The sequence below is a fragment of the Chenopodium album genome, chromosome 8 (assembly GCF_948465745.1).
Source record: "Chenopodium album chromosome 8, dcCheAlbu1.1, whole genome shotgun sequence".
NCBI lineage: Eukaryota > Viridiplantae > Streptophyta > Magnoliopsida > Caryophyllales > Amaranthaceae > Chenopodium > Chenopodium album.
Window position 1 is genome coordinate 61,863,822 of NC_137841.1, and position 24,244 is coordinate 61,888,065.

The 24,244-nt window shown below is 40.2% G+C and overlaps 1 pseudogene; it reads right to left on the bottom strand.

Moving 5' to 3' along the window:
• Window positions 1-21,551: 21,551 nt before the first annotated feature.
• LOC145643130 (uncharacterized) overlaps window positions 21,552-24,244 on the bottom strand; it is a 313,811-nt pseudogene continuing 311,118 nt past the window's right edge.

The following is a 24,244-nucleotide window of genomic DNA, read 5'->3' on the forward strand; positions in this document are numbered from 1 at the left end:
CGAAATGTGCGTTTCTCTAAACTCAGTCAAAGTGAGGGCTTCTGTAGACACCCATTTGTGTCTCCCCAAAACCAAACCCCGTGGTGAGTACCTTTCACGTCGAATCATAATCGAATGAAGTGAAAGTGTGGAAAGTTTGGTGTTGCAGATAGTTTTAATTTCTTTTCTCTTCTCTCTGTTTTTGAAAACCTATTTTAAGAAAACAGTCAATCCAGTTTGGTTGGTCCATGATATGGGTCAAATAGTAGTGTAGTTGGATAGGGCTTGAAAAGAGCTTTCCAACGATATATTATAAGCCCAATTCCGATGAATATTGAGGAAGTTATGGCCAAATTACCTAAACTGGGTCCGGTTTGAGCCTTATATGCGGCCCAATGATCTAGAGGAGGGCCTAATATGGATTTATCATTCCTAATGAAATTAGGAATGGTTTTAGTCATCTAGATTCTTCTAGAAGGTTCTTTCCATTCCTAATTCAATTAGCATTGATAAATTGACTTTTGTTAACTTTTTAGAGTTTTAATCAGAATAAAAGAACGTTTTTGAGGAAAATACGATTTTATCCTCCTGTACGGCAATTTCTATCTGATTTTAGAAAACGCGTCAATATTTTAGTTAGCGCCAAACGCCAGCATTAGCGCCTGACGCTAAGCTTGGCGCCTGGCGCTAGCGTTAGCGCCTGGCACTAAGGTCAGCGTCTGGCGCTAACCTGGTTTTACGCGTCAGAACTCTGTTTTGATTTTTTATCTTTTTGGCTGATTTTCTCTATAAATAGCTTTCTAAAAACCCCGTTTTCATTCACCAACTCTCATCAAGATTCTCTTGATTAATCTCTCTCTCTCTTTTCTAAACTAGCCTTCTCTCAAATACAAAATTCCGCATTCGCAAGACTTAGATACACCTAGCCATATTCGAAGTTGCCTTCGCCCTAGACGTGAAAGGTTTAATTTCTGAGAATTTGGTCCCAAATCTCTCTTTCAATTATTTAATTTAATTGTTATTTTATATTTTCCTTTAAGTTACTAACAAGTGTATTTTGTTGTTAGAAAGAGGTACGAGGCATCCAAGTAAGTACTTTAATGGTTTAATTGATATTATAATATAGAGATCATGCTTAGATTGTTATTTTGATTCTTAGTATCATGTCTAGGGTAACTTTAATATCAAGTATGATTAAAAGTATGATGCCTTTTATGTTCTTCCTAATATTTATGATTGTTAGTATCATGTTAGGGTTAAAGCTTTGATTTTTATTGTTTAGTGACATGCTAGGGTTTGTTATTAATCTGGTTAGTATCATGCCTAGGATCTTGCTATTATTATTATGCTTTAACATGATTATTTTAATTATGATTATAATTTTATGATGATGATTATTATTATTATTATTATTATTATTATTATTATTATTATTATTATTATTATTATTATTATTATTATTATTATTATTATTATTATTATTATTATTATTATTATTATTATTATTATGTTGCTTGATATTATTTATTGTTATTTCTTTATCACACCTTTTATGCATGTTTAAAGGGAATTGGTATTTGTAATCACGCTTAATAAGATAATTAATAATCTTGTTTAGGTTAATTTGATTATAATTAAAGTGATCACCAATAATAGTTTTATTTGTGCATTAATATTCAACCAACATAGATAAACAAGTTTAGGGTTAAACCTATTGATTGCATGTTAGTCGGAAAGCGCACATGAATACGATCAGAATAAAGTAGAGGCCTATTATTAGGGAAGGTTCAATCTCTTTTAGGTTGGATTTGTACCTTCATCCCCGAACTACCAGTCATGGTTCAAGACCTATTGGAGTTGACGATCTCTTGGATCGTTAAGGGGTGTAACCTTCACCTCGTGAACGGTTTACAAGTTCCTGAAAAAACTTGTTGGCAACTCTTTTGCTCTATCTTCTTTCCCTTTGGACGCCACCGTACTTTAGTGTATGATCACAGTGGGGTTCAAGCTAGGGGTTAACGTTTGAAATATTCCCTACAGAACCACACCTTTCTTGTCACCCTCATAATAAACCTTGAGGCGTTGACCATTCACCCTGAACGTTCCGGTGCTGTAGACACCCATTGGTGTCTCCCCAAAACCAAACCCAGTGATGAGTACCTTTCATGTCGAATCATAATTGAATGAAACGAAAGTGTGGAAAGGTCTAGTGTTGCGGATAGTTTTAATTCTTTTCTCTTCTCTCTGTTTTTGAAAACTTTATTTTTAGAAAACAGTCAATCCAGTTTGGTTGGTCCATGACATGGGTCCAATAGTAGTGTAGTTGGATGGGGCTTGCAAAGACCTTTCCAACGATATATTATAAGCCCAATTCCGATGAATATTGAGGAAATTATGGCCAATTTACTAAACTGGGCCCGGTTTGAGCTTTATGTACGGCCCAATGATCTAGGGGAGGGCCTAATATGATTTATCATTCCTAATGCAATTAGGAATGGTTTTAGTCTTCTAGAATCTTCTAGAAGGTTCTTTTCATTCCTAATTCAATTAGCATTGATAAGTTGACTTTGTTGACTTTTCAGAGTTTTAATCAAAATCAAATAGCATTTTCGAAGAAATTATATTATTTTATCTTCCAGTACGGTAAATCTATCGGATTTTCGAAAACGCGTTGAAATCCAGTTTAGCGTCCAAACCCAGGCCTTGGCGCCTGGAACCAGGCTTGGCGCCAGGCGCTAGCCATTGGCGCCTGGTGCTAGCCACTGGTGCCTGGCGCCAGCTAGCCAGGGTTGGCGCCAACCTTGTTTTGCGTGCGTCAGACTCTGTTTTGTTAAATTATCTTTTTCGGCTGATTTTCTCTATAAATATCGTATCAAAAACTCCGTTTTCGATCATCTACAATCATCATTCACCAATTCTCCTCGTTCGCAAGCTTTCATCAACAAACATTAATTCTTTAGCATTCTTCCTTTCTTACTTTTTCATACAAAATTCCGCATTTGCAAGATCTAGAAACACCTAGCCATATTCGAAGTTGCCTTCGCTCTAGACGTGAAAGGTTTAGTTTTTGAGGGTTTGGTCCCAAATCTCTCTTTCAATTAATTAATTTAATTGTTGTTTTGTTTATTATTTTCCTTGAAGTTACTAACGTGTGTATTTTGTTATTAGAAAGAGGTACAAGGCATCAAAGTAAGTACTTTAATTGATTTGATTGATTTTACGATGTAGATATCACGTTTATATTGTTGTTATGATTCCCAGTATCATTTCTTGGTTAATTTTAATATTAAATATGATTCCTGCGATGCCTTTTATTCTCTTCCTAATATATATGATTGTTATGATGCTTCCTATGTTCTTCCTAATATTAATTCATGTTAGTATCATGTTAGGGCAAAAGATTTGATCTTTATTGCTTAGTGACATGCTAGGGTTTGTTATTAATCTTGTTAGTATCATGCCTAGGATCTTGCTATTTTTATTATGCTTTAATATTAACATGATTATGATTATAATTGTTATGATTTATGATGATTATGAATATTATTATTATTATTTTTTATGATGATTACTTTATTCATGATATTGATTATTTATTATTATGTTGCTTGGTACATTATTTTTATTGTTATTGCTTGATCACGCCTTTTATGCATGTTAAAGGGAATTTGTACTTGTAATCATGCTTAATAAGATAATTAATAATCTTGTTAGGTTAACTTTGATTATAATTCAAGTGATCACCAATAATAGATTTATATGGGCATTAAATTCAACCAACATAGATTAAACAGGTTTAGGTTAATTCTATTGATTGCATGTTAATCAGAAAGCGCACATGAATACGATCAGAATAAAGTAGAGGCCTATTATTAGGGCAGGTTCAATCTCTTTTAGGTTGGATTTGTACCTTCATCCCCGAACCCTTATTTGGTTCATGACCTTATGGAGTTGACGATCTCTTGGATCGTTAAGGGGTGTAACCTTCACTTCGTGAACGGTTTACAAGTTCCTAAAAAAACTTGTTGGCGACTCTTTTGCTCTATCTTCTTCCCTTTTGGACGCCACCGTACTTTAGTGTATGATCACAGTGGGGTTCAAGCTAGTGGGATTTTAAAGGCTTGAAATTATTCCCTGCAGTTTTTGGCGACTTCACTGGGGAGGATTTTTATTTTAATTCCTGAATTTGTTTCGGCAATGATTTAGAATGAGTGGATGAGACTCGAAAAGTTCTAAGTATTTCATGTGCGTAATTTTGATTAACATTATTGTCATATGCATAAAAAGGTTATCATTGGAAAGACCATCCGTAATGAGTCAAAAATATAGGATTTTACACGTAGGAAATTTGAGAAATGTCTTTCACAACTAGGACTGAAATAACACCACGCGAAACTGGAAGATTTTATCGAGCACAGAAAGCTGCTGAGGCATGTGGGAAGTAGCGTCAGGGGCCAAAGCTTGGCACCACACTTTTAGCCGTAGCGCCAGACGCCAGTATTGGCGCCAGGCGCTACAACTAAAAGTTGGCGCCAGTCTCTGTTTGCTGGCGCCAATTTCCCCCAATACCGAGCCAGAAATATGCGTTCTAATTTCGACCGGTTTTTCGTATTGTTTGGTCGATCCTACTTCCTGATTGAATTTTTTCTCACTTTTCTGAAACCCATATGTGTTCAACATATGGACATAACCCTCTGGGAATTCATGTTCCATCTACCCGATTGAACGCTCCATGCAACAAAGGGTACATCCGAGATGTTGAATTCACCAAACCATGGAAGCGAGTTTTTTTTTCTAAAACTCGCGGTGTCCCATCCACTCGCGCCAACCCTTCACGGTTAGGCTTCCGCGCGGTTCATCCGAACAATTAACCATGGACCCTCTATTGACTAAATCATATCCCGAACTTTAGAGAACTAGAGCCATGGTTAGGTTGCGAACTCATTGCATCATATTGTGCCTACTTGACTAATTGTGCATTATTTTTTGTGCATATATATTCTATGTTTCTCTTAACCGTTTGTTGACTTGTGTTGAGATTAAGTAAAGTAATGACTTAAAGAAGTTTGCCTAATTAATTAATTAATTAATTTAATTTGAGTCAATAAAGTCTTTTTTTTTTTAATCGGAATTGACCTAGTACGACTTTAGGCATACCCCAGCTGACTAATAATACCGAAAACAGTCCCAGACCGAAGCTCCACTATTGGCGCCAAAGACTGAGCTGTAGCGCCACACTATGGTGTGTAGCGCCAGACGTTAACTAAATTGTCTGGCGCCAACCACCACAGTGTGACGCCGGTCCTGTCGCTTGGCCGACAGTTCGGAGTATTTGTCGAGTCATCGTCTAAAGTCTAATTAATCAGTCTTCTGTCTAATTCGGTTAATTTTGCTGACAATAATGCTTAATTGAATCAATGATCGAGTTTAGGCACTAAGTCCCATGGTCTTACACAAGAGTCCAAACATATCACTTACACTCAATGCACACACCAATACACATGTTTCGATCATGATTAAGAGAGTCTTATGTGCGCGTTTTTTTCCGTCATTTTTTTAGGGGGGTAAGTCGGATATTAATCCTCCAATATAAAAATAATACTTAGTTCCCTAATATAAAAATAATACTTAGTTCCCTAAAAATATGTACATTATTGTTGCCAAAAATATGCATCCTTTTTATCAAAAATAAACCATAAAGTCAAGTTGATTCGAGTCAAGTAATTAAAATGCAAAATGGTTTAATTTACAGCGCGTGGTCAAGAAAGGAAGGACGATTAATCAAAGATAACCTCTTCGTACAAGTCCAACTTTTCGACAAACCTATAGCCCGCAAGAGGAAAGCAAGAGTTATAATGGCAACTCAAGAAGAAGTCAATGATCTTAAGAACCAACTGGCTACTGTGACTGAGACACTGAAGCTTCTCGCACTTAGGATCGATGATCTCGTGAAATAACAACAAATGGACCTCATGCAAGAGAGCCTAAGCAAGTTGTCCAGCGACTATAAGTTCCAAGAACTCATTTCCCAAGGGGTCTCGGTAGATAAAGATCTTCTTCCGCAGAAGTTCAATGCCAACGACATCCCAAAATTCAGAGCAATTGACAACCCTTACTTCCATTTAAGAGCATTTGAAACAATAATGAGTATCAAGGGTATTGATAAGAAGGTTTTCCCTTCTCTGTTCTCACTATCTCTCGAGACCGTTTGCCAACAATGGTTCTTTTCTCTCGAGAAAGAAAAGACCTCTACCTGGGAGTCTATAGCAAACGCTTTCGTTGATAGATACAAATGCAACATTCAAGTCGAGACTGACCATAGAGAACTTGAAATCCTCAAACAGAAAGAGAATGAAGGCTTCACTTCTTTCTTGAACAAGTGGAGAGAAACCTCAACTAAAATGATCGAGGTACCAAGTGAAAAAGAGTCCGTGAGACTGTTCATCAAAATTCTCCAAGAAAAATATTCTAAACATCTTAAATATCAAAATAACCTCCATACCTTTAAGGCTGTTTATGATATTGGGATCAATATTGAAGATGACTTGGTTAAGTCTAAAGCTGCCAACAATAACTCCAACAGTGGCTGGAAAGGAAAGAAGAACGACAATCCTTCTTCTTCCAAAACCGCCCACTCAAATAACGTTAGCACCTTTAATCTAGGAGAAGTCCTCGCCATGAACAACCAAGGACAAAGGAAACCATTCAGGAGGAACTTCACTCCTATTGGCATGAGTTATGACACCGCATTTGATCGGTTAAATGCAAAAGGTCTTATAACTCCCATTGGACCATTTGGGGATCCACCAGTTGAGAAGAGGTCGGTTAACTGGAACCCCAACGCACATTGCAAATGTCACCAAGGTAGGGGCCATTCTACTGAAAGCTGTTGGAAGCTTAAGGAAGCCATCTAAGACCTGATTGATAATAACAAACTGCCGTTGCCCCCTGCCAGTAAGAAGCCAAGCATTAACAATGAACCTCTAGCTCATACTTTGGCTATCTCCGATGAAGAAAGCGAGGTTGACCCCTCATCTCTCATTAAGCCTGTCAAAGAAATCGATGTCGAAGAAAAAGGAGAAGAGATTTTTTTCGATGTCAAAGATAACCTTCCAGAACCAGCGAATAAGGAAGACATACAATTGCTCATACTATCCATGAAGGAGGCATCGCAATTATTACGTGAAGCTCTCAAAGCTATGAACGAACTTCACAAGAAATATGATGAGCTTCCATGTCCAAAGGAGGAACCTAAAAGATAATTCACACCAGTGAGAACGACTTATGAGGCAAAGTATTTTCCCTTACAAGTCCCCGAAAAACCCAAGAAGAGCAATAGAGTTTACACTCCAATTGGGATCCCATATGCACAAATGTTCGAAACGCTCTCCGAGAGTGGCAAGGTCAAACCTCTCGAACCGAGACCATTTGAGTCATTAAAAAGGATAGATAGATATTACTGTCAGTACCATCAATCAGAGGGCACACCAGAGAAAACTGTTTCAAATTCAAGGATTTGGTGCAGAAATTGATTGATGAAAAGGAATTGATCCAAGTTCAACAAGAAGAGGACATAACCGTTAATGGAGTGTGGGACAGTGATGAAGAAGATGTCTACCTAAAGGACATAGTAGGACCTTCACCTTCTGTATCATACACCACTGACGACATTTGGGCTGAAGAAGATTCATCAATAGACGTCCTCACAAGATCCGGGAGGATGCAACCTCCCGTTTCAACACAACCTATGCCTACTGTACAACAAGTTCCCATACCTATCATCGAAGACAACGACATCGTTAAACAGTTTAAGAAGACAAAAGTTGAGATGAATGTGTGGAAGCTCCTGGCAACATCTCGAGAACATAGGTTGGCTGTAATGAATGCCTTAGATAAAATCGGGGTAGATTCTGACACCACTCCTGAGGGACTAGCTAACTTCCTCACAAGTGACCTTCCTAGTCCGATTAATCTAATTACCTTTTCTGACAAAGATTACCCCCAGAAGGTGACAAACACTACAAGGCGTTAAACCTCACGGTAGTCTGCAAAAGGATGAATGTTCCCATGACTCTTGTAGACAATGGATCAGCTATCAATGTCTGTCCACTTAGAACTGCGAGGATGCTCGGCATAAGGGATGAGGATTTAACTCCGTCCACACAAGGAATAAGAGCTTACGATAATACTCGTCGTCAAGCTCTTGGCAAAATAACCCTAAATGTGACGGCAGGAGCAATAGAACATGCTACTACTTTTCAAGTAGTAGATATCAAAGCCTCATTCAATTTGTTGTTAGGACGCCCTTGGCTCCATGATCTAAAGGTCGTCCCTTCATCTCTCCACCAACAAGTGAAAGCCATAGTTGGAGGAATTCCAATCACTATTGATGCTTCGCCGATGAGAATCAAATCCATAGAAAATCCAATCATCAATGTGGAGCACGACGAAGATGATGAAGACCTATGGGGCTTTAACGAAGAAGTCTCCTTAATCCAAGAGGATGAAAGGACATCTCTTTGCCACGACCCCCATTCCAACATGATTGTCAACACCATACTGAAGAAACAAGGACACTTCCCTGGGATGACCCTAGGAAAGAAGAAGGGGATAGCAAAATCAGTAGAGTTACCTGGCCTCCCTAAACTAGATACTTTCGGACTTGGTTTCGAACCGACTCGGAAAGATCTCAAGCGAGCCCAGGACAAGTTGAAAGCACGTAGAGACGCTCGCATTCAAAAGAAAGCAATTCCAATGGATCAGTACCCTTTTACACTTAATGGTCAGTTTATAAAAGAAGGAGAGGACTATCCATGCCATGAATTTCCCGAGCCATTTGTTGTAAATGGCATACGACAACCAGGATTCGAGATTTTCTTGGATTGCTACTTCATTGACGAAATCCCAACTCCTGTCCATAAGGAGAAAGCACCCCCATGCTTTGACTTTAACGTCATGGGAAAACTGTTTGGGCGAGAAAATAATGAGCCAGCTTATGAAGAAGATAATTCCTCACTCATTCAAACGGTCCTACAAAGCGAAAACTTTGACCCCTCAAAGCTAATTACTCCAGCCGAAGGATCACTACAAGGGTGGCGCAAGACTATCAAAGTGACTACTCCGAGCGGAAGGAAGATATCAATTACGAAAGGGCAAGGGCCGATGTTCGAAGAGTCGTCGGAGTCAGAGTCAGAGTCAGAGTCTTTCCCTTTAGAGTCTTCTAAGTCTTTAGCAATAACACCTCCCCTTCCTATTTCTTCCCCTAGGATAGTTAGTGATCCAGTCCCTGAGGACATATCAGTCTCCTTACTTCTCGTTCTCCTTACTTCTTGTGTTCTTCCCTAACCCAAGATGACGAGCATTGCTTAGCTAATGATGAAAAAGATAAAGAAATTATTAAAGCAATGGAAACACTCGAAAAGAAAACACCAGTAATTGAAGAGACTGAAACAGTTGACATCTCGAATGATTCAACTCGTAAAAGAGAAGTTAAAATCAGACTAACGTTGAATAAAAAGAAAGAACCGATTTAATTAACTTACTTAAAGAATTTATTGATGTATTTGCTTGGTCATATGAAGATATGCCAGGCATTAACAGAGAAATAGATCAACACACTATACCACTAATCCCAGGAATGAAACCTGTAAAACAAAAGTTGCGTCGAATGAAACCCGACGTAGCACTTAAAATAAAAGAAGAAGTTCAAAAACAAATAACTGTAGGTTTCATCAAGGTATCCAAATACCCCGAATGGGTCGCCAACGTCGTCCCAGTTCCAAAGAAAGACGGAAGAGTAAGGATGTGTGTCGACTATCGAGATCTAAATAAGGCAAGTCCAAAGGACGACTTCCCTTTGCCATACATCGATATTCTGGTAGACAACACGACAAATCATGCGCTTCTCTCATTCATGGATGGATATGCAGGGTACAATCAGATTCTCATGGCAGAAGAAGACATGGAGAAAACGACCTTCATCACACCATGGGGCACTTACTGCTACACGGTAATGCCATTTGGGTTGAAAAACGCAGGTGCTACTTACCAACGTGCAGCAACTGCCTTACTCCATGACATGATGCATAAAGAAGTCGAAGTATATGTCGACGACATGATTGTGAAATCAAAGGACCGTCCAGGCCATCAAGTAGCCTTAAGGAAATTTTTCGAAAGGCTAAAAAAATATAATATGAGGTTGAATCCATCAAAATGTGCTTTTGGAGTCACCTCGGGCAAGCTCTTGGGATACGTCATAAGCTCTAGAGGAATAGAGATAGATCCAACTAAGATTAAAGCAATCATGTCGATGCCACCGCCTAAGACCGAGAAACAGATTCGAGGATTTATTGGCCGGTTGCAATACATAAGTAGGTTAATATCAAAACTGACAACGATATGCGAACCAATCTTCAAAAAGCTTAAGAAGAATGTACCAGTAACATGGGATGATGAGTGTCAAAAAGCCTTTGACAAGATCAAAGCCTATCTCGCAAATCCTCCCGTATTAGCACCAACACTTCCCGGAATACCTCTTAGGCTATACTTAACGGTTACCAAAGAGACAATGGGAGCCATGCTAGCACAAGAGGTAGAAAGCAAAGAGAATGCAATCTATTACCTAAGTAAGAAGATGCTCGAATACGAAACACGCTATACACCGCTCGAGAAATTGTGCCTCGCTTTGGTGTGGGCCACAACTAAGTTGAGACATTACATGTTGGTACATACCGTTTTCGTAGTCTCCCGATTGGATCCACTCAAGTATCTGTTCGAGAAATCAACACTCAATGGACGTATCTCAAGATGGATAGTCAACTTAGCCCAGTTTGATGTACGGTTTATGCCACAAAAAGCTATTAAAGGATCCGTGGCGTCAGACTTTCTGGCAGACTTTCCAATAGAAGACTCGACACCAATACAGAACAGTGAATTTCCGGATGAAGATTTGATGGTCACCGAAGATGATACTTGGACCTTGTATTTCAACGAAGCCTCAAACCAAAAAGGATGTAGCGTAGGAGTGCTACTAGTATCATCAAAGAAGAACATGTTCCAATCTCAACAAAGCTTGATTTCGACGTTACCAACAACGCTGCTGAATATGAAGCATGCGTTGTAGGCCTTGAAACAGCCCTGGCGTTGGGAGTAAAGAAGTTAAGGATATTCGGAGACTCTTCTTTGATTATCAATCAGATATCTAAAAGGTGGAAAGTAAGGAGCGAAAGCCTAGCCCCTTACCAAACTTATCTGGAAACTCTTACCGATCAGTTAGAGAAGGTAGAATACACATATCAACCTTGAGAAGAAAACCAATTTGCTGATGCCTTGGCAAGATTAGCCTCAATGGTTAGGATTCCCACGGAAATCGAGCAAATGCCTCTAACTATCGAAAAAAGGCATAAACCAGCATATATACAGGCTACAGAAGACGACGACTCAGTCCAAGACGAAGAAGAAGAACAAGAGGAAGAACCATGGTACACAGACATACTCAACTACGTCACCAATGGAGAATACCCTCCTCATGCTGACAAAAGAGCAAAGCGAGCATTGAGACTTTTTGCTTCTCAATATGTACTCATAGACAACGAGCTGCATAAAAGGGTACCTAAAGGTCGAGCTCTCCTATGTGTAGGAAAGGTGGATGCACAAAGAATAATGAGAATAGTTCACGAAGGAATCTGTGGAACTCATGTAAATCGTAAAATGCTAGTCCAGAAAATAATGCGAGAAGGGTATTATTGGACTACAATGAATAGGGATTGCCATCAATACGTGAAAAGATGCCCTAAGTGTCAAATTTATGCCAATTTACAACATGTCCCTCCATCTTTGCTCTACACCTACACATCGCCATGGCCATTCTCTACATGGGGAATTGACACAATCGGCAAAATCACTCCCCCAGGGACAGGAGGCCACAAATTTATTCTAGTAGCAATTCATTACTTTACAAAATGGGTCAAAGCGCAATCATACGCTAAACTCACTGCAAAACATGTAGCACTCTTTATCGAGAGAAATATTATTTGCCGATATGGAGTCCCACATGAAATGATAAGTGACAATGGAACTCATTTTCAAGCCGAATGTGAAGAATTGCTACATAAATATGGTATCCAACATCATCATTCGTCCCCTTATAGACCTCAAGCAAACGGAGCAGTCGAGGCAGCTAATAAGAATCTAAAGACTATCATCGAGAAAATGACAGAAAATTATAAAGATTGGCCTGACAAGCTCCACTTCGCACTGTGGGGTTATCGCACGTCAATCCGTACATCAACCGGAAATACACCATTTTCCTTGGTATACGGAATGGATGTCGTACGACCTGTCGAACTAGAAATACCATCTCTACGTATTGCGCTAGAGAGTAAACTCGATGAAGTTGAATGGACTAGGGCAAGGTATGAAGAATTGATCCTACTCGACGAAAAACGACTAGAAGCTCTACATCACACTCAGTGTTATCAAACTCGTATGGCTAGACATTTTAATAAGAAGGTCAAGACAAGAAATATCAAAGTAGGATATTTGGTATTAAAAGCACTAAGGAAAAATTTTTTAGACCAAAGGGGAAATTTTAGACCTAATTGGTCTGGCCCCTACATTGTCAAAACAATCCTGTCAGGTGGTGCAGCAAAACTAACTGATATGGATGGCAATGAATTCTCAAACATGACCAATCTTGGCCAACTTAAGAAATACTACCCATAATTACTTGAGTAGGATACTCAAGAGAGCTACGTTCGGCCTGATTCCTTAGGAAAGGATACGTAGGCAACCCTTTACGGGTGCGACCACTTTATTTTTTTTGACATCTCCGCGTTTCTGAATCAACTAAAAAGTCAGCACAAAGTCGACAAATTGTTGGCGTCGCAGAGCAGAGCCTGGCGCCAGCCATAAGTCATCAGCGCCAGCCGATGGAATTGGCGTCTGGCGCCAGACTTCAATGGCAGGCGCCAAACCCCAATTACTGGCGCCAATTCAGGAATAAAATCTGGGCGAATTTCGGTGTTTTTCGGAAAATTTTCGACTTCCGTACTCGAAGAATTTCTGGAAAATTAATTTTTTTTTTTTCGATTTTCATTGCTTTAATAAAACAAATTTAAAGTAAATAATTTAATTGAAGGCTAAAATTTCATTAATAAAATTAAATTACATTTTTAATGGAATTTAAATACGGCTGAAATAAATTAACTTTAAATAAAAATTAACAATCTAATAAATCTAAAGCTAAGCAATGTTTTTAATCTGTCTTTTCCTTTTTAGCTCTTTTCCAATTCTTTTCTGCTTCCGCCTTTTCATCCATTACTTTAGCTAGTAGGAATCCTTTAGAGGACCTACATTCAATTTTAGAATAGATTGTCTCTCCTTCAGCTAGCACCCCATGCTTCTTTTCCACCCAAGCCTTTTTGTCCGTGGTGTTAGCTTTCCATTTTCCTTTGTCTCTAGTAGTATTCTTGTTCGGCATTGTAGGTGTTTTGAATTCAATTCTTGCACCTAAGCGTTCTTTGGCAGGTGTCACCCTGTCACCTAGGCGATTCTTCACATCGGTTCTACCCTGATCAATCGAAGATTTCTTCAACAACCACTTCTTTACATCATTAGGTAAAGAAGGGGGAACCTTTTGGGTAATCACTTCCCATAAAGGTCTAGCACTCCAGTAGGCGTCGAATTTATCTAATTCTTGAGATACAGGGTACTCATAGGGAGGACGAAGATCCCCGGAAGGAATATTTTGAAGTAAGCCATATTGTCTCTTTACCCTGCAAGGATAATAATATGTTACGCGAGACAGGCTTGGAAGACGGCAAAAAGGTTGCTTGTTAAAACCAACCATCCTTTCTATTTTCCACCAAGGGATGACCCACTTGATAGAAAAATCACGTGATTCAAATACTTTTCTCCACCCATGACGCCCAATCTTAGGGATGCGCTTCTTTCTTCTCACGAAGCAATTGGGAGTATATTTTTCGATGTCATCCGGAGGGCTAATTAACCCTAGCCTCTCCATTAGCCACATCTGTAAAAAAATTGCAATGCAAACAAAATTATTATTACAATACAAAAATATATTTTTTGATTTCTGTAATTAAAAATGTTATTTTTCTACCTGTAATAAAATTGGAGAACCGTGAAAAGGCGCTTTTGGGTCCCTTTTCAATTCATCGAGACTAATCATGGTCTCTCCAACTATTAATGGCATGGGATTCCTCCCTGATTCAATTTGTTCTAGTACAGTGGTGATAATTGATTGACCCTCATGGTTGTTACCACTACTAAGAAAAAATTGATTGAGCATGCAAAATAAAAACGCCCTTCTTCTATATATATGAAAAGATTCAGAAAGAGGTTTATCAAAATAATAACGTGCGAATTCTTTCAAATTTACTATATTGCCATCTACTATTTTTGATAAATCCCTTTCCTTTAAATTAAAGAAGCGTTCGAAATCCTTATAGTAATATGCATCTACTCTAGGGATTACTACCAGGTCTATTGCAGGGAAGCCTAAGATAGCACCAAATTCCTCCGGCAAAGGGCTAATTTCATCATACCCTATTATGAAACAATGCGTATCAATATTCCAAAATTCTAAAGCGGTATGTATGAAGTCTAGGTCTAGATCTACCCCTTTGATGCCATAAATTCCCCCCAAGTGAAATAAATCTAATTCTTTTCTTTCTCTAGCATTAAGGGATCGACACCATTCATGAGTGTATTAGGTGAAGGTTTTAGTGGCTAAAGACATGATTATTATTTTTTCTGAAGAAGAGAATAAATTTTTTCGCTGGAATTATGAGAAGAATCGGCTGAGCAAGGGGCTATTTATGCACAAATTGCGAAGAATTTTAATCTGAATAAAATACGGAGTCAGCGTCAATTGGCGTCAAAGCCCCGACATTGGCGCCACCCCCCAGAGCTTGGCGCCACGCGCTAAGTGTAGCGCCTGACGCCACACGCCATAGTGTGACGCCAGCTGGCGCCAAGTCACCATGGCAGCCGCGCGTGCTCAGTTTGCGTTTTGATATTAAACTTGAGTCGGTTAATGACTTTATGGCCCCGTTTAATCTTCTCTATCTTTTTTCTTAATTAATTAAATATAGCAATTATTTTTAATTTATTTTACTTCCTTTTTTTTTGGATTTTATTTTAATTTTCAAAAAAAAAAAAAAACTGGCTTTTTTCCGTTTTCTTTTCCTTTTTATTTTTTTTCTTTTTGGGGGAGAGAGTCGGATAATATCCTCCATCAATAATAAAAATGACGGAATTTTTGCACCAAAGCTGTTATCACACTTCCTTTGCACACACTAACATACACTAACACAATAATAAGCAATCGAATAAATTTACGATAACATAAAAATACAGATGCGTCTAAATAATGAGTCAAAGGCAAAGTTCTATAAAAGTCAAAATAAAATATATGTACAGAAACAGACTACGGCGCCGGAGGACGTAGGCCCATCATGCCATAAAACTGCGCCGTACGAGGAGTCACCTCTCCACCAGCTCCAGCCTTGGCACCGGCTCCAGTCTCCGTAAGAGGAGGAAGACTCAAGATAGGGCCGCTCCAGCCAAGATCAACCTGAGGCTGAGACCGCAGAGGCTACTGCGATGACGAGCCAACCTCGTACATCCCACCACCTCTGAAAGCCGAGGTAGCCTCTCCTACCGGTGCAGCAGGAGCACCCTCAGAAGAAGATCCCGAGCCCTCAGCAACGTCGGCTCGAGCAGCCACAGAGCGACCGCCTCTACCCCCTGACGAAGTACGGCGACGTCTCGAGCTAGACCTCGCCGGATCTCTCCGCCCCTCAGGTCTCGTACGGGTGTGAGAAGCGATAGGCTGGCCCTGCAAAAAGAATTAAATCAGAAACAAAGTAAAACTGAAGCCATGATGCAGAAATAATGAGTAAAAAAGGTTACCTCTCGGACAACGTCGTCCCGACGACAGGTGGCCGCGTTCCTCATCCGAACGAGCTGGCTCCGGAAGGCATTTATGCATCGTGCCATAGCCGAAACCACCTTGTGTGAGAACTGTCAGAAAAATAAGTCAGTGAAAATGCATGATAAATGAACACAAAAAAAGTCTGAATTAAAACTAGGCTTACACTAGTCTGGTGGCGAGGAATCGACCGCTCCACGAAGCGCTCGCCCTCGGGAGCCGGAGAAATCATCTCCTCGGTCGGCCCGTATATCCCCTGGTAGTGAATGGACATACGGGGCGGCATAAACTCAGCAGGACCATCCTAATAAAATAGAAGAAATCAGTAAGGTATTACTTGGGGGCTACTTAGCGAAAAATAAAAAGCTAAAGATCTTACCCTCACATCCTCAGCCGGTATGGGGGCTGGAGCTAATAAGGGTAGTAGCTCCTCAACGTAACACCGCCCGAGGATCACATGGGACCGCTAGAGGGAACCAGCTCCCTCAGCCATGCTCGACAACCGTCTCTTGTCAAACATGTGACGTGGCGGAGGAGCAGGAACAACGAAGACATCAGAAGAGTGCTGTCTAGCAACTCTCTCTCCTAAATACGCGACCGCTCCGTAGGTCCCCAGAAAATAGCGACGCTCAGCAGAGTACTGTGCGGCTAATCCAGGGACTGTCCAACCGCCCCACGGTCGGTATACCACCTCAGGTCTCTATAAAAAGCACCAATCAGGCAAGAATATATCTAAAGCACCGCGGAAGAGCGAGATAAACACTAAAAATCATACCGAGATGATCCAGCTCCGGACACGTGCAGTAGACATGTCCACATGGTGGCCGCCCCAAGAGGCGCTCACCGGATATCCCCTCGGCGATGGTCTCGCCGGCGCAACGGAAGGAAAGTACTCGTAGAACCAGATCTACAAAGAGTTAAAGGTGTGAGTAAATGCTAACTAATATGTAAGGCTAAACTTTATAGGGAATAATGTTTACCTCTACGACCTTCCAAAAAGCAGATAAAGCAACGTTCGTCCTAAAGGACCGATGACGACACGAGTCCCTCAGAGCGCGAACGAAATCAGCATAGGCCAAGCTGGCCCAGTCATAAGTCCCGATCCGCTGGAGATCACGGACAGTAGGGAGGTAGTAAAGCAATGCCCTACTACCCTTTTCAGGAGAGAATGTCCCCGACAACAACATCAGTACAAAGATGCGCACCCGCTGCTCTCGGGTGGTCGCATCATCATCAAGAGCCGCTACCAGCGTCGAGCGGCGAATCCCTCTAGCACTGAACTGAGTCGTCTCGACCTCAGCTCGGGCCCGAATAGCAATCGGCCCCAACAACTCCTCGACCTCTGAAGAAAAGACGTCGATCCCACCGTCGAACGGCAGCGGCACAGAAGTGAACTCCAGTCCTGTGATGAGACTGAAGTCTGTAGGGGTGACCATCATCTCGCCCCAGGGAAAATGAAAGGTGTTGGTGGTGTCCCAGAAGAACTCCACCAAAGCGCGTACTACGTGATGACCCCCGCTGGAGGCGACCATAGCCTCGGAGGTCTCGAACAGAGTAACTAGCCCGCAAGACTCCCATAGGAGTCTCGTCTCAAGGTCCCTGGCGATATGCATCCTATACAAATCACCTAGACCGTCACAGCCAGAGCCGTGATGCCGTGTCCTCCCGGGCTCAGTACCCCGTCTCACCCTCTCAGAAATGTGGTGGACAGGGGCAAAGAACAAAGTCTGCTCGTCCCACTCCGGGAGTCGACCAAGTGAAGTGGATGGCGTGGCGTCGTCCTCCACGGGCTCATGCTCCCGTCTAGTGTTTCGAGACCGTGAACCCGAGCCTCGTTGTCTAGCCATTCTACATTGTGCAAAATCATCATAAATTAAGGTTCTATAGTATCTAAGGTTCGCCTAGCCACATGATACTATGTTCGCAAAAAACAGAGTACGTAGTACTAAAACAGAGCACAAATTCAAATTGAGCATGACAGCATTTTTCAAGCAATCAAACAATTTCTTGAAATACTATAGTGATTATTGTGTAAAATTGAACAAGAATTGCTAGCAAATACGTCAAGAACAAGCCACATTGTTCTTCACGACCTTAAGAGGTCCAACAATGGCAGATTGCTCATTTCTTCACCAAATTGAGTCAAACAAGTCTCGAATTACTCCCAAAGAAATATATAAACATAAACAAGCAATTTCATGGCATAAAATTTGACATACAAAGCAAATTGAGCATCATAGAATTCGAATTTTCATGAAATTCGTGAATATTCATGCCAAGAATTCGCAAAACCCGGTGTGAGTTTGAGGGAAACTTACATAGATCGGGAAAATAGATGAGAAGAGCTTTGATTTGCAACAAATTTGAGCGGATTCGGTTGAAAAACGAGCAAGCAATGGACAATTGAAGCTTTCGGTTTTCCTCGAGATTTTTCGCGACGAACAGAGCAGCGAAATGAAGAAGAAACGGGAATTTAAAGAAAATCTCGTGCTAGCGCCAGTCCCTAGGCATTGGCGTCACCATCTGGGTTTGGCGCCTGGCGCCAACATTAGCGTCTGGCGCTAACACCAAATGGCTGGCGCTGATGGTTTTTTAGCGATGCCAAAGCACCCAGCCACTTGTTGAGGTTGTGCTAGCCTCCTGCAATATATTTTTTGGTTCCTTGGTACGCCAGTTAGCCCCTCTAAGTAATTTGACATGATTAAGTAATCGGCTTGATTACATAAAGTGATCGACCTGATAAGAGATCGTCTCACTTAGCTTAAAGCGCCTAAGCATTGGCTCATTAGCAAAAGGCACCGACATATAGGTTCAAAAGCAAAAGGCACCGACATACCAGTTCAAAGCAAAAGAGCGCCGACGTACAGGCACAGCGGAGGCAAAGTTCAGGCGAACTTTTAAAGATCGACAGGCGTGGATCTTCGATATTTTCCTTTGGAAAATTATCAATGCAGATGAGGACTGTTTCAAGAGAAATAATCTTCGATAGTATTCCCTTGGACGTGGAATATTATCAATGCGGATGAGGATTGTTTCAAGAGAAATAATCTTCGATAGTATTCCCTTGGACGTGGAATATTATCAATGCGGATGAGGATTGTTTCAAGAGAAATAATCTTCGATGATATTCCCTAGTACGTGGAATATTATCATTGCGGGGAGGATCGTTTCAGGCGAAGCAATTTTCTGATTTGGAAGCAGTTACAGGCGTAGCGGTTTTCAAGCGGGATGGCATTCTCTAGCTTGAAGGAGGTCATCAAAACAACCGGTTACTTTCAGAGACGCGTGCTCGACGGTGCAAGATACGCGTTTCTTAACTCTTCTATCTGTTTAACTAATGCTAGTTTTGCAGGTATCGGCGTTACAAGATTGATTTAGGATCGCAGAACGTTCTGAATCATTCTCCGTCCCTATCGATACTTTGACTTTTGTTTTCGAAACTTGCGTTTCTCCAAACTCAGTCATAGTGGGGGCTTCTGTAGACACCCATTTGTGTCTCCCCAAAACCAAACCCAGTGATGAGTACCTTTCATGTCGAATCATAATCGAATGAAACGAAAGTGTGGAAAGGTCTAGTGTTGCGGATATTTTTAATTCTTTTCTCTTCTCTCTGTTTTTGAAAAATTTATTTTTAGAAAACAGCCAATCTAGTTTGGTTGGTCCATGATATGGGTCCAATAGTAGTGTAGTTGGATGGGGCTTGCAAAGACCTTTCCAACGATATTTTATAAGCCCAATTCCGATGAATATTGAGGAAATTGTGGCCAATTTACTAAACTGGGCCCGGTTTGAGCTTTATGTACGGCCCAATGATCTAGGGGAGGGCCTAATATGATTTATCATTCCTAATGCAATTAGGAATGGTTTTAGTCTTCTAGAATCTTCTAGAAGGTTCTTTTCATTCCTAATTCAATTAGCATTGATAAGTTGACTTTGTTGACTTTTCAGAGTTTTAATCAAAATCAAATAGCATTTTCGAAGAAATTATATTATTTTGTCTTCCTGTACGGTAAATCTATCGGATTTTCGAAAACGCGTTGAAATCCAGTTTGGCGTCCAAACCCTGGCCTTGGCGCCTGGAACCAGGCTTGGCGCCAGGCGCTAGCCACTGGTGCCTGGCGCCAGCTAGCCAGGGTTGGCGCCAACCTTGTTTTGCGTGCGTCAGACTCTGTTTTGTTAAATTATCTTTTTCGGCTGATTTTCTCTATAAATATCGTATCAAAAACTCCGTTTTCGATCATCTACAATCATCATTCACCAATTCTCCTCGTTCGCAAGATTTCATCAACAAACATTAATTCTTTAGCATTCTTCCTTTCTTAGTTTTTCATACAAAATTCCGCATTCGCAAGATCTAGAAACACCTAGCCATATTTGAAGTTGCCTTCGCTCTAGACGTGAAAGGTTTAGTTTCTGAGGGTTTGGTCCCAAATCTCTCTTTCAATTAATTAATTTAATTGTTGTTTTGTTTATTATTTTCCTTGAAGTTACTAACGTGTGTATTTTGTTATTAGAAAGAGGTACGAGGCATCAAAGTAAGTACTTTAATTGATTTGATTGATTTTACGATGTAGATATCACGTTTATATTGTTGTTATGATTCCTAGTATCATGTCTAGGTTAATTTTAATATTAAATATGATTCCTGCGATGCCTTTTATTCTCTTCCTAATATATATGGTTGTTATGATGCTTCCTATGTTCTTCCTAATATTAATTCATGTTAGTATCATTTTAGGGCAAAAGATTTTATCTTTATTGCTTAGTGACATGCTAGGGTTTGTTATTAATCTTGTTAGTATCATGCCTAGGATCTTGCTATTTTTATTATGCTTTAATATTAACATGATTATGATTATAATTGTTATGATTTATGATGATTATGAATATTATTATTATTATTTTTTATGATGATTACTTTATTCATGATATTGATTATTTATTATTATGTTGCTTGGTACATTATTTTTATTGTTATTGCTTGATCACGCCTTTTATGCATGTTAAAGGGAATTTGTACTTGTAATCATGCTTAATAAGATAATTAATAATCTTGTTAGGTTAACTTTGATTATAATTCAAGTGATCACCAATAATAGATTTATATGTGCATTAAATTCAACCAACATAGATTAAACATGTTTAGGTTAATTCTATTGATTGCATGTTAATCAGAAAGCGCACATGAATACGATCAGAATAAAGTAGAGGCCTATTATTAGGGCAGGTTCAATCTCTTTTAGGTTGGATTTGTACCTTCATCCCCGAACCCTTATTTGGTTCATGACCTTATGGAGTTGACGATCTCTTGGATCGTTAAGGGGTGTAACCTTCACCTCGTGAACGGTTTACAAGTTCCTAAAAAAACTTGTTGGCGACTCTTTTGCTCTATCTTCTTCCCTTTTGGACGCCACCGTACTTTAGTGTATGATCAAAGTGGGGTTCAAGCTAGTGGGATTTTAAAGGCTTGAAATTATTCCCTACAGGTGCTTTCACTCCATACTTCAATTGAGCCATCGGGAAATACCTTTACCACTTGAAAAGGGCCTCTCCACCTTGATTTAAAATTTCCGGGAAAAAGATTTAACCTTGAGTTGTAGAGAAGAACCTTATTACCTTACTTGAAATCCCTCTTGATGATGTATTTGTCATGAAGCTCCTTTAACTTTGCCTTGTAAGAGCTTACACTATTGTATGCATTCATTCTCAATTCCTCTAATTCATGCAAGTCTAGCATTCTCTTCTCTTCGGCACTTTTGAGGTCAAAATTCAAGGCCTTGATTGCCCATTGAGCCTTGTGCTCCAACTCTACTGGCAAATGACCTGACTTCCCATAGACCAACTTGTAAGGAGTGGTTCCAATGGGAGTCTTAAAAGCCGTACGGTATGCCCATAAGGCATCATCAAGCTTTGCCTCCCAATCCTTCTTACTTCTAGCCATGGTCTTCTCAAGAATGAGCTTGATTTCTCTATTTGATACCTCCGTTTGGCCGCTTGTTTGAGGATGGTAGGACAGACCAACCTTATGGTGAACTCCATACTTAGCCAATAAATCCTTGAATGTTCAATGAGCAAAATGATCTTCATCACCACCTTGGAGTCATTCTTTGGTGATGCAAGAGCTTCCACCCATTTGGAAACATAGTCCACCGCTACTAGAATGTAGAGATTACCGTAAGATGAAGGAAAGGGACCCATGAAGTCGATCCCCCAAACATCAAACACCTCCAATTCCAAGATCGGATTTTGAGGCATCTCATTTCTTTTTGATATGTTCCCGGTTCTTTGGCATTTGTCACACGTCTTCACAAAGACCCATGCATCCTTGAAGAGAGTAGGCCAAAATAACAAACATTGCAACACTTTTGCCGCCGTTTTGTTTCCTCCCATATGACCACCACATTGTGATGAGTGGCACATATGAAGCACATCTTGAATTTCATCGTCGGGAACACATCTTCTCAAAAGATCATCCACCCCTATCTTGTACAAAATAGGATCATCCCATATGTACTTTTTTGACTCATGCTTCAACTTTCTTCTTTGTTGAGGGGTGAACTCCGGTGGAATCGCCTCACAAGACAAGTAGTTCACTATATCGGCATACCAAGGCAATGAATTTGCTTGGATAGCATACAAAACATCATCTTTGAGCTCATCATTGATTGGAAGTTGGTCAACATCTTCATCTCGGATTTCCAACCTTGACAAATGATCCGCTATCGAATTTTCCGTTCCTTTTTTGTCTTTCACTTCTATATCAAAATCTTGCAAAGAAAGCACCCATCTCATCAACCTAGGCTTTGAATGCTTCTTGGACATGAGATATTTGATCGCCGAATGGTCGGTGTAGACAATGGTCTTTGAACCCAAATGGTAAGAACGGAACTTGTCAAAAGCATAGATTACCGTAAGAAGCTCCTTTTCGGTTGTGGTGTAGTTCTTTTGTGCATCATTCAATGTCTTGCTTTCATAGTGGATCACGTGCACCCTCTTTTCTTTCTTTTTCCCCAACACGGCACCAACCGCCGTGTCACTTGTATCACACATTAATTCAAAGGGGAGGCTCCAATTCGGAGCTTGCACTATTGGTGTCGAGATCAATGCATTATTCAACCTACAAAATGCATCTAGACAAGCATCATCAAATACAAAATCACACTCCTTTTGATGAAACGCCGATAGAAACCGGCATGTCCCAAGAAAGATCTCACCCCTTTCACATTTGTAGGGGGTGGGAGATTCTCTATTACATCCACCTTAGCCCTATCAACCAGAATCCCCTCATGAGAGATCTTATGGCCAAGAACAATGCCTTCTTGAACCATAAAATGACATTTCTCCCAATTGAGGACAAGGTTGACCTCTTCACACTTTTTCAAACATCGCGTGAGATTAATTAAACAATCATCAAAAGAACTTCCCCCTACCGAGAAGTCATCCATAAAAACTTCCATTTCTTTTTCAATTATATCCGCAAAAATTGCCATCATACATCTTTGGAAGGTAGCAAGGGCATTGCATAAACCAAGTGGCATCTTACGGTAAGCATAGGTGCCATATGGACAAGTGAATGTTGTTTTCTCTTGATCATCCGGGTGAATTGGGATTTGAAAGAACCCGGAATAACCATCAAGATAACAAAAATACTTGTGTGCCGCTAGCCTTTCCAACATTTGATCAATAAAAGGCAATGGGAAGTGGTCTTTCTTGGTGGATGTGTTTAGCCTACGATAGTCTGTACACATCCTCCAACCGGTAATAGTTCTAGTAGGGATGAGTTCAATTTTTTCATTTTTAATAACCGTCATCCCTCCCTTTTTAGGGACTACTTGCACCGGTGCCACCCACCTACTATTAGAAATAGGATAAATGATACCGGCGGCAAGTAGTTTAAGAACTTCCTTCTTGACCACTTCAAGCATTGAGGATTAAGATTTCTTTGTCTTTCAATTGATGGTTTAGCATCATCCTCCAATGAAATTCGATGCATGCAAAGCGTTGGGCTTATACCTTTCAAATCATCCATTTTATATCCCAAAGCTTTGCTATGCATCCTTTATACATTCAACAATTTTGAGGTTTGAACCTGTAGACACCCATCTGTGTCTCCCCAAAACCAAACCCAGTGATGAATACCTTTCGCGTCGAACCATAATCGAATTAGGTGAAAGTGTGAAAAGTCAAGTGCTGCGGTTAGTTTTTGTTAAAATTCTCTTCTCTCTGTTTTTGAAAACAACCTTATTTTATGAAAATCGCCAATCTAGTTTAATTTGGTCCGTGACAAGGGTCCAATAATAGTGTAGTTGG